A 9,283-nucleotide genomic window follows, 5' to 3' on the forward strand; every position below is an offset into this window, starting at 1 on the left:
ATTCAGCCTTATGGCAACTGCTGAAGCAACGGGTAGAAAGACCAAATGAGCTTAGAGTGTCCGACTAGCTTGATCCAAAACTCAGTGTCTAAGTTCTTACACATGAATGCCTTTTGAAAAGGCATGGAAATGCATGCATTCCTACTTGTTATAACATTAGGGGGCATTATCAGAAAGGGGATCATAGACACAAGAGCAGCAGTTAGCGTACTTTGCCATGCAGTCCTACAGGCTTGGGGTAATTCACTTGTGGAGACCGCAAAGGTTTAATGTCACACTAGGCCAATGGAATGAAAGCTAGGCCATTTATAGGATACTAAAAGACTAGCCCTTGAAGGTAGCCGGAGTCCGAACTTCATAGTCATGAAGGGAGTGGACTACGACATCCTGCTAGGCCGACCCTAGATGAAAAATGCACGAGTAATAGAAGATTAGGGCAACGGTCTCATATTCTTAGGCAATAGATTGGAGGCTATAAGAGTCAAGATGGATACCTAGAAGACCACGATGATCGACCTAGATGCCATCTCTGTTATCTTGAAAGGAGATTCACAGGTTAGAATTCTTATGAGCCACTAACAAAGTATATCCCTTGCCCCAAGAGACGAGCGGGATTGGATGCATGTGCTAGCCACCATTTGACCTATCGTTCTGACGAAGAGGATTATAAACAGGCTGCAAGGATAATTAGTGAGTCCCATAAAGCCACAACATCTCAATTATTGAACGGTAAGGTCCTACCATCAATACCATGTTGCATGATGGCCAAGAGCTCTAGCAGACAACCAACACCAGTCCCTTTCCACATTCTGTCTCTAACAAACTCGAGCTCCAAGGGATCCTTGAATACTTGACAAGATGGCTAGTAAGTAACCCAACTACCAATCTCAAACTCCTCAAGGATCTCATAGATGAGCCAAAGTGGGGGTGGACCAAAGTGCACGACTTGAACCTAATGTACAATTGGACACACTGATCACAGATGAGAAGAAGGATGAGAATAGAAACCTAGGAGACGATGAAGAGTTAGAAGGAAATGATTCAGATGACAAGTATAAACACTACTACTCTACAAATGAGGAAAGTGAAGAGACCAAGACAATAGAGTATGGCATGGATGATCGGGTGATTAAACATATATGAGTAGACTTCAAGCCACAAAAAGCCAATGTCTTTATGATCAAAAGAGGACTCTTCAGAATGGAATGTGACTACACTTGGTTGGACCACCTAGGAGTGATAGACTTTGAGCAAGCTGGATTAGTTCAACCAAGTACCGCACCACTCCTTAAAACAAAATCAGCCTCAGAGTTGCAACCACCATGGGAAACTCCTTCTTCTAGCGAAGGTTGTGAGTTTAACTCTGAGTCAAAAGTGAGTTTTAAGAGTGACCCAGAAATACCCCGACCACTTAAGACCAAACATACCAAAGGGGACCTACCAATCCACCTAAGGTGCAAGTGGTTGAAGGAGGAAAAGAGAAAGCAGCCAAAGGGGTCGAAAGCCAAAGAACAATAGAAGCCCCAAGACCTACCTAAGTGCTTCACAAAGTTCAAAAAGGGAGACAGGGTATAATGATCTTATTAGGAGCTAAGAGGCAAGGGCAAGCAAATGAACCAATAAAAGGGCCTGCTAAGATTAAGAAAGTCAACTTGGCAGGGGAAGGGAAAAAGCCTTGACTCATGTTCATCATTGACGACCTAATTGAGCAAGAGAAGGCCGATCTTATAGCTCTCCTATGAGAAAACTTGGCAGGGGAAGGGCAAAAGCCTTGACTCATGTTCATAGTTGACGACCTAATTGAGCAAGAGAAGGCTGATCTTGTAGCTCTCCTATGAGAGTACATAGATGTATTTGCTTGGTCCTTGATACCCTCCAACACATCCATTGTTTGAGCCTCCAATGCTTAAACCACCAGTGAATGTAAGAGTAGACACTATCACCGAGATAGAGGAACGAGGATGAGAAAGCAATAGCACATGCCTACCTAGTATATCACTAAGACTGCCCAAAAGACACATGCCTTTGATGCACTTATTGACAAGGGAGTTGACTTTAATATCCTTACACACTATCATTGGACCCTAATCCTAATTACATCCTACTAACACTAAACTCAACCCATTTGGGGGATAGTCCTACTCACTGCTAGGAAAGTGCAAAATAGCAACCTCTATTGAGGAGACCGAATGGACCGAGGGCCGAATGTAACGGGTCCGAATGTCAAATTCGGCCAGTCCAAATTGTGGTTGTCTAAGGGCCGAGTGGCCGAACGGTAGTGAGCTGAATCGACCAGGCCAAGGGCCGAATGGTTCATTCGAATGGGATTGGGCCAAACGGTCGAGGGCCAAGCCAGGTGGGCTGAATGCCAAGTTGGTTTGAATGGTCGATTCGAAGGGGCGAGCGGTGGGTGTCCGAGTTGAGTGGGCCGAGGGCCAAATTTCGATGCGTCCAAATTGAGTGGTCCGAGTGGTATGGACCAAGGGCCGATTTTGGGACTCGGCCTAGAATCGTCATCACTCGGACTGGCTGAATGCAGCGTGATTTTGGCCGGCGTAACAATAAATCACTCAAATCACACGACTTAGGCCACGGCCTATCGCACGCACCTCTAGATCAAAGCTACGGGTGGAGGGGAAGAGTTACATATACCTAGAATAGCAAATAAACTCCAAAATGCAAATCGACAAATGAATCAAACCCTTATGCCTTGTTATGACAACAAAAATCCTATTGCTTATTTTCCTTTGTTTTTCTTCGTTTTTTCCTACCCTAATGCATCCAAATCACAAGAAAAATACCTATACTACTCCAACATGCTTTCCCAAATCCAAAAAACCAAAAACCTACTTGCTAAGGAGATTGAATACCTCTTCAAACTCCCTCGCTTCCTACCTATCTACCTCAAGCACCGGTTCGAGGAAAACCCTTACTTCGATGCTTGATTCAAAGTGCGTAAGCGCTCAAGGCTTGAATCCGTTAGTCCCGGCAATGGAATCAAAATGGATTCAAAGTGTGTAAGCGCTCAACTGCCAAGACCCACGGACCACCTATTGCTTCAAGCGTTCCAAGCCGAGCACTAATGGCTACCTCTCATATAGCCCGTGGCATCCATCTCCATGAGTGTAGTGAGCTTACCTCCATGCCCAATCGAGTTACCTTCTCTCACGATCACTCCGGTAGCTCCACGATCCAAGTGCAAGCTTCAAGGGAGCTCTGTCCTCAAGCTCCTCGCTCCAAGCTCCATTGCCACCCGCGAGCAAGAGAAGAGAAGAGAAGAGAAGAGAGGAAGAGAGGAGAAGATGGAGAGCTTCTCCTCCCTGGTCCCTCACCCTCACACACTCACTCTCTCACACTCCCTCTCTCAAGCATAAGCTCAAGCAAGCAACAAGAAGAAGAAGAATAAGAAGAGGAGAGCCACTTTTGGCCACACACAAGAATGAGCTTCTCATTCACTTTTCAACATTATATATAAAACCCTAAATCCCTTTTGGGTAGTCATCCCCTTATCCCCTTTTTTACATGGCCGGTTATGGCCTAGGCCCTTTTTCCCATTGTCCTCCTATCTTCCTAGCTTCCTTTCCACTGCCCGTCTACATTTACAAATTGCATAGGTGAGAGCCCGATGCTCTTTAAAATAAATCATGGTGTGCCTTGCGCTCTTTTACATGAGTATTAACTTGCGCTCCTCTTGTGAGCCTTTCTCTTTGATTTAAGACTTTTCTGCACTTCTCGTGTTTCCAAATTCTTCTTGGCGCGCCTTTGTCTTCTGTTTCACTTTTGCCTTGGCGTTGTCTTCTGCTTTAGATTTTTCAACTTTTCCACCTTGTTCGTTTGAGGGTTAACATTATCCCCCTCCTAGACAAGTGCCAGTCCCACGGCACTCATCGTTGTAGGTAGCTGGCTTTTGCATGCACCGAAGACATGGGTGAAGGGGATAGTTGTGGTTTGCCCCGTGGAGGAGTTTTGGTGGTGGTGCAGATGAAGGTCGTTGGGGGCATGTGGTTGGTGATAGGGCTGGGAGTTGCACTCATGGGTTGGCACATGTGTTGATGTTCTGGAGATTCTGCGGTGGCCGACAATTCTTAGTGGGCTTGCATGGTGATAAAGGATAAGAATTCAGAGTTGAGTGTTGATAAAGGGAGAACGACACTTTCATTGGAGTCTTCAATACCTGTAATTGTAAACCTCTCATATGTGATCTCTCCCTCGGGATAATGCTAGTCTTTTTTGTTGAGAAACACGGATCTAGGACATGGCAGTTAGTTATGGTGGATGAAAGAAGAAGAGTAAACTCATGATGGAGAAGACAAAGACACTGTTTGTTACACAAGTGAATTAGGTTCCAAGATTGAGACTTGGACTCATAAACACAATCTTGTGTATGTGGACAATGACATTGACACTTTACTAATAAGAAAAGAGTACTATCATTGCTTAAGAAAAGGAAGCAAGTACAATGCTTTATAGGAAAGTAGGAAACTGCAGTAGGCACCACTGTGCATATGGGATAGGTAAGCCTGCATGTCCTTGGCCCTGAAGCTCCATACAAAGAGGCTGTTAGTGAGTGTGATTGCTAAATCTCAACACCCCTCCTCAATCACAACTAGAAAGGCACAAAGTGTGTAGAGGCTATAATGAGAACCACCTGCAAAGTGTGGGCACACCACAAACATGGTAGACACCAGAGGCTGTCGCAGAAAAGGCTAAGTATGGGCACCAAAACATGATGGACATCCAGAGACTGTAATAGGGGCTTCACAAAGTGTACAGGGACTATAGTGCCAAGTTACATGAGGAGTTTACAAAGCTTATGGCAAGAGGCATTAGGGCAAGGAAATACAAGGCTTTTAAAATAGTCTATCAGAGTAATGGGAGTAGAAGGACTGATGAGTCTTGTCCTTCCAATCCTGGTGGTCTTCATCTTCATCTTTTGGTCCATGGTCTTCTTCTTCTTTCACAGCTACAAGATAGGCCTTTTGGGACCTCTTCCTAGCATGACACAACTTCTCAGTGTGTCCGGTCCTTTTGCAGAAGTCACAGAAGAGCGGTTCCTTTTTACCTTTGTATCTATTGTTTACATATAACATTTGTTCATCCTTTGAAGTGCTAGGCTCTTCTTTGCTTTTAAGTTTCTTTTCTTCCTCTAGCAGAGAGGCTTTAATATCAACAAGTTGAGGATCAGGCATATTGGTTAGAGTGGTTGATACATTATCATAGGCGGGAGGCAGACTTTTTAACAAGACACCAATACAAACATCTTCATCCATTTTTAGCTTTATCCCTGCAAGTTGAGTAAGCAGGCTTTCCATGTAGTTCAGATGGGATGCCAGGGATGTATGAGGCTTCATATCAAGTCGGAAAAATTCAATCAATAGACCATACTTAGACGACTTTGACTGTGCACCAAATAAGGTATCCAATTTGTCCCAAGTGTCATGGGACGTGTCACAGGCATCCACATGATGGATGTAGCTATCATCCAATTCCAGCTTAATGATGGCTTGTGCCTTGTCATCATTCTTCTGCCAAGTAACTGTAAGGTCTCCATCTCGAGGTTTCTTCTCTTTGCCATTTGTGATGGCCCAGAGACCCTTCTTCATCAGGATGAGCTTGATGCGGGTTTGCCAGGTGTGAAACCTGACTCCCTTGAATCGAGCATTTGGAGAGTCTTTTCCCATGTTAGATGGCTGGAGCAGTAGCAAATCAGCTCCAAGATTCTCAAATTTTACAAGTGGAGTAGATTACAATGTGTCAAGAGACACAAGTAATGGTAGTGTGAAAACACACTATGTAGAGACTTGATTTTGAGCTTGAATCTTCCTTGCTCGGGGTCGTCGATCCTTCTTCAATCTTCTCAGGTCCTTTCCCTCCTTGATTTGGTGCTGGGACAGTAGATCAGAGTGGCAGTGGGTTGTTCCAAGTGGCAGGAGAGAGAAAATGATGAGATTTTTGAGCTTTGATGAAACTGGCTATGGCTGACAGTTTAGGGTTTCAGACAGGGGCCTGGTTTTTTGCAGATTGCAGGACCTGTAGTTGATCATTTTGAAAACTTTTTTATAGAAATGAAGCTTACTTCAAGCTCTTCAAAAGTCCTGTCTCCTCGTCAAGATCATAGCATGTACGGCGCGTGCAGAGCAGACGAACAGATCAGGCGCAGATTTCATCAGCAGCCACGAATTTTGACAATGCCGTGCTGGTTGATCAACAATGTGGACAATTTTTGTGCCAGGAGGGAGCGCCCTAAGTAGAGGAAGATATGTCTAGAAGAGAGTTCATGAAGATATGCTCTACAGAGAGAGATATGAAGGCTCCATGGAGGTATGTCCTGCAGGTCACAGTTGAAGACTATGGCAGTGAGACTGGGAATTTTCACAATGCTGAGCTTCAGATAGCCAAATGTCATGGATTGATGTGATACAAGGAAGCTTTATGAGTTAGGGAACGTTTTCCAGAAGGAAACTCCAAGAGATTTGACCTGTGGAGTGAGATATAAGGGACTCAATCTGACAGGGTGCTACTGGCTATGGCTGCCATGGAAGCTCAAGTGAAGGTAGAGTTGGGAGATGAAGTCATGGGATGAAACTGAGCTGACCAGAGATTAATATGAGCTGAGAGAGAGTAGAGGAGAGCTAAGCCAAGCTGAGCCATGCCTGACTGGGCTCTGATATCATGTTGAGAAACACGGATCTAGGACATGGCAGTTAGTTATGGTGGATGAAAGAAGAAGAGTAAACTTATGATGGAGAAGACAAAGACACTGTTTGTTACACAAGTGAATTAGGTTCCAAGATTGAGACTTGGACTCATAAACACAATCTTGTGTATGTGGACAATGACACTGACACTTTACTGATAAGAAAAGAGTACTATCATTGCTTAAGAAAAGGAAGCAAGTACAATGCTTTATAGGAAAGTAGGAAACTGCAGTAGGCACCACTGTGCATATGGGATAGGTAAGCCTGCATATCCTTGGCCTTGAAGCTCCATACAAAGAGGCTGTTAGTGAGTGTGATTGCTGAATCTCAACATTTTTATGGTGCACAAGACGTAGTTCGATTAGTTTGGGAGACAGATCGAGAACTCTAAGCAAGCTGAGAGTATTGTCTTGCACTTGAGGACCCAAACTATGTATATATTTTGGTGCAAATATGATGTGAGTGCTTGTGCATACTTAGATATTACGTAGTTAGAAGACCGTGGGTCTAGTTCCTCATAACAATGTGTGGATGAAGCAAAGTTGTCCATGTTAAGGAGAAGTACACAGAAAGGTGTATGAGACATCCTTTGCATTGTGACAGCACGATGTAGCATAATTGAACACATTGACACCGAACTTTTGGTAGCGAGTAGCTATTGGGCTGCTCGAGGAGTACAGTGTACTTTTCATGGCCATTCGTGTGGTGCTTACCACGATCAATTGCAATGATACTAAGGCAGAGTGCAAAAAGGAATCGTGCAAATGGGTTAGGGTGACAGGTCTAACCATAGGCGAGACAAGCTCCCTAGGTATGTCCTGCCCTTGATGTGCCCTGAACAATTGTGGGGGATGTGTTGAGGGCTAGGGGACTAGGGACGGAGCCAACCGACCAAGATCACTAGGTGTACCTAATTTGAGGACCCCTAGGTGTCATGCTATGATTGTGAATGCTTTTTTTTTTAAATAAGAATAACATGAGTACAACCATTGCAATACATTGAGGCTATTAGCCTTTCAATTGGATTGGGAAATGTCGAGATTCAAAGGCCGTGAAAATTGATATTACAAATAACGATGATTGTATCCTAGTCTCGTTGCTAGAGGAACAGTTGTTGAGATGGGGAGATACACTGGAGATTTTGCAAAACCCCTTTGTTGCGTGCGATATTGATACAATTGAGGTAGCTGTTGCCGTTAAGTGCTAGGTGTAGAGTTTGACCCAGAAAGAGAGAGTGGCCACCACTAATCATGCTTTGGGCCATGCGATGTGGGCAATCGGCAAGGGTGATTTTTGCTTTTGGCGATGAGGCTTCGTCATGGCTCTTCATGATGTTGGTGGTCTTGCGGTGACTTGGACATTGAACACTTTCGTACAAAGATGTGTCGTCCTATATCCACTTGACACTTCGTGAGAGTATATGCAAGTCACATATATCAATTATAATGACAGATGCAACACAAAAAGATATTACTTTATCAAAATCCTATGGTGTTGACTGCGATGCATATCATCAGCACTTGTTGAAGATGTGGCATGTATTAATAGTAGGTAAGGGAGGTTTGTACAATTAGGGAGCCTGCCCCTTTAACCACTTAAGGACAAAAAGTTATGACAAAATGGCATTTGGCAAGCAGCTTATACAACATAGGGCCTATTCTATTTGTATGAGGCGGGTGAATTTGGGTGGGGGGTGACTGGGGCTGTGCCAGTGCAGGACTCCCATCAGGCTGGGCAGGGAAGATATCGACCGGGACCCGTATGGTGTAGTTCTTGGCCGCAGCTGTTTCAAAAATGCTTTTAAATAATTCATCAAATTACCTCTTGTTTCTAGCTACCTTCTCCTCTTTCGAGCACCTAGTGCCCGAGAGTCTGGTGAGGGCTTGCACGGCCGAGGTTGCCACCCCCCGGGCATTCCCTTGAGCTGTTGCTTTCTTGGCCTGGGAAGTTTTTGGCCTGTGTCCGGGGTGATGCTACTTAGGGTCTCTTTTTGGTGCTCACCTCTTAAGGGTAGGCACATATTGCTCTTGTGGAGGCGCTTGTGCCTTATGCTACCTTCTGTGGAGAAGAGCTTCCTTACATGCTAGCTGCATTGTGTGCTCCATGATAGCTACTGTGGGAAAATCTACAAAATGTGAACCAAGGTTAGGCTTTGAGGCAGGATAGAATTATTTACATGAAAGGGATTAAATAGTGGATTATCCTTATGAGAAGGGGTGAGGTAAGGCATGCAGTGTTTGTTTTAGAGGGATAGCCCCCGTGATGATATCTATCTTGCTTCGACTGCGGAGTGTATTCCAGCCATTAGCAGATCTTGGCTTATGCTAAGTTGCATGGACTGGTTGTGATGGAGTGGAGCAGGGCTCGTCCCCGAAAGGATAGACCAAAAAGGGAAAAGGTGTACAGAAGGAGATGGCACCTTGTCTACGCCATCAGACATGTTGGTCAAGGTTTCCTATGGCGGTAATGAGGGTTGCATGCCCTCCACTTGGAGGCGGGAATGGTCACACGACTTCTAGACGTGTGGTGAGAGGAGGGCCTGAGGATCTCAACTCTTCTCCTTGCGCTCGACAATCATTGCTTAT

This window comes from Lygodium microphyllum, chromosome 19 (genome assembly GCF_053477565.2).
Source record: "Lygodium microphyllum isolate KBCC chromosome 19, Lygodium_microphyllum_v1.1.10, whole genome shotgun sequence".
NCBI lineage: Eukaryota > Viridiplantae > Streptophyta > Polypodiopsida > Schizaeales > Lygodiaceae > Lygodium > Lygodium microphyllum.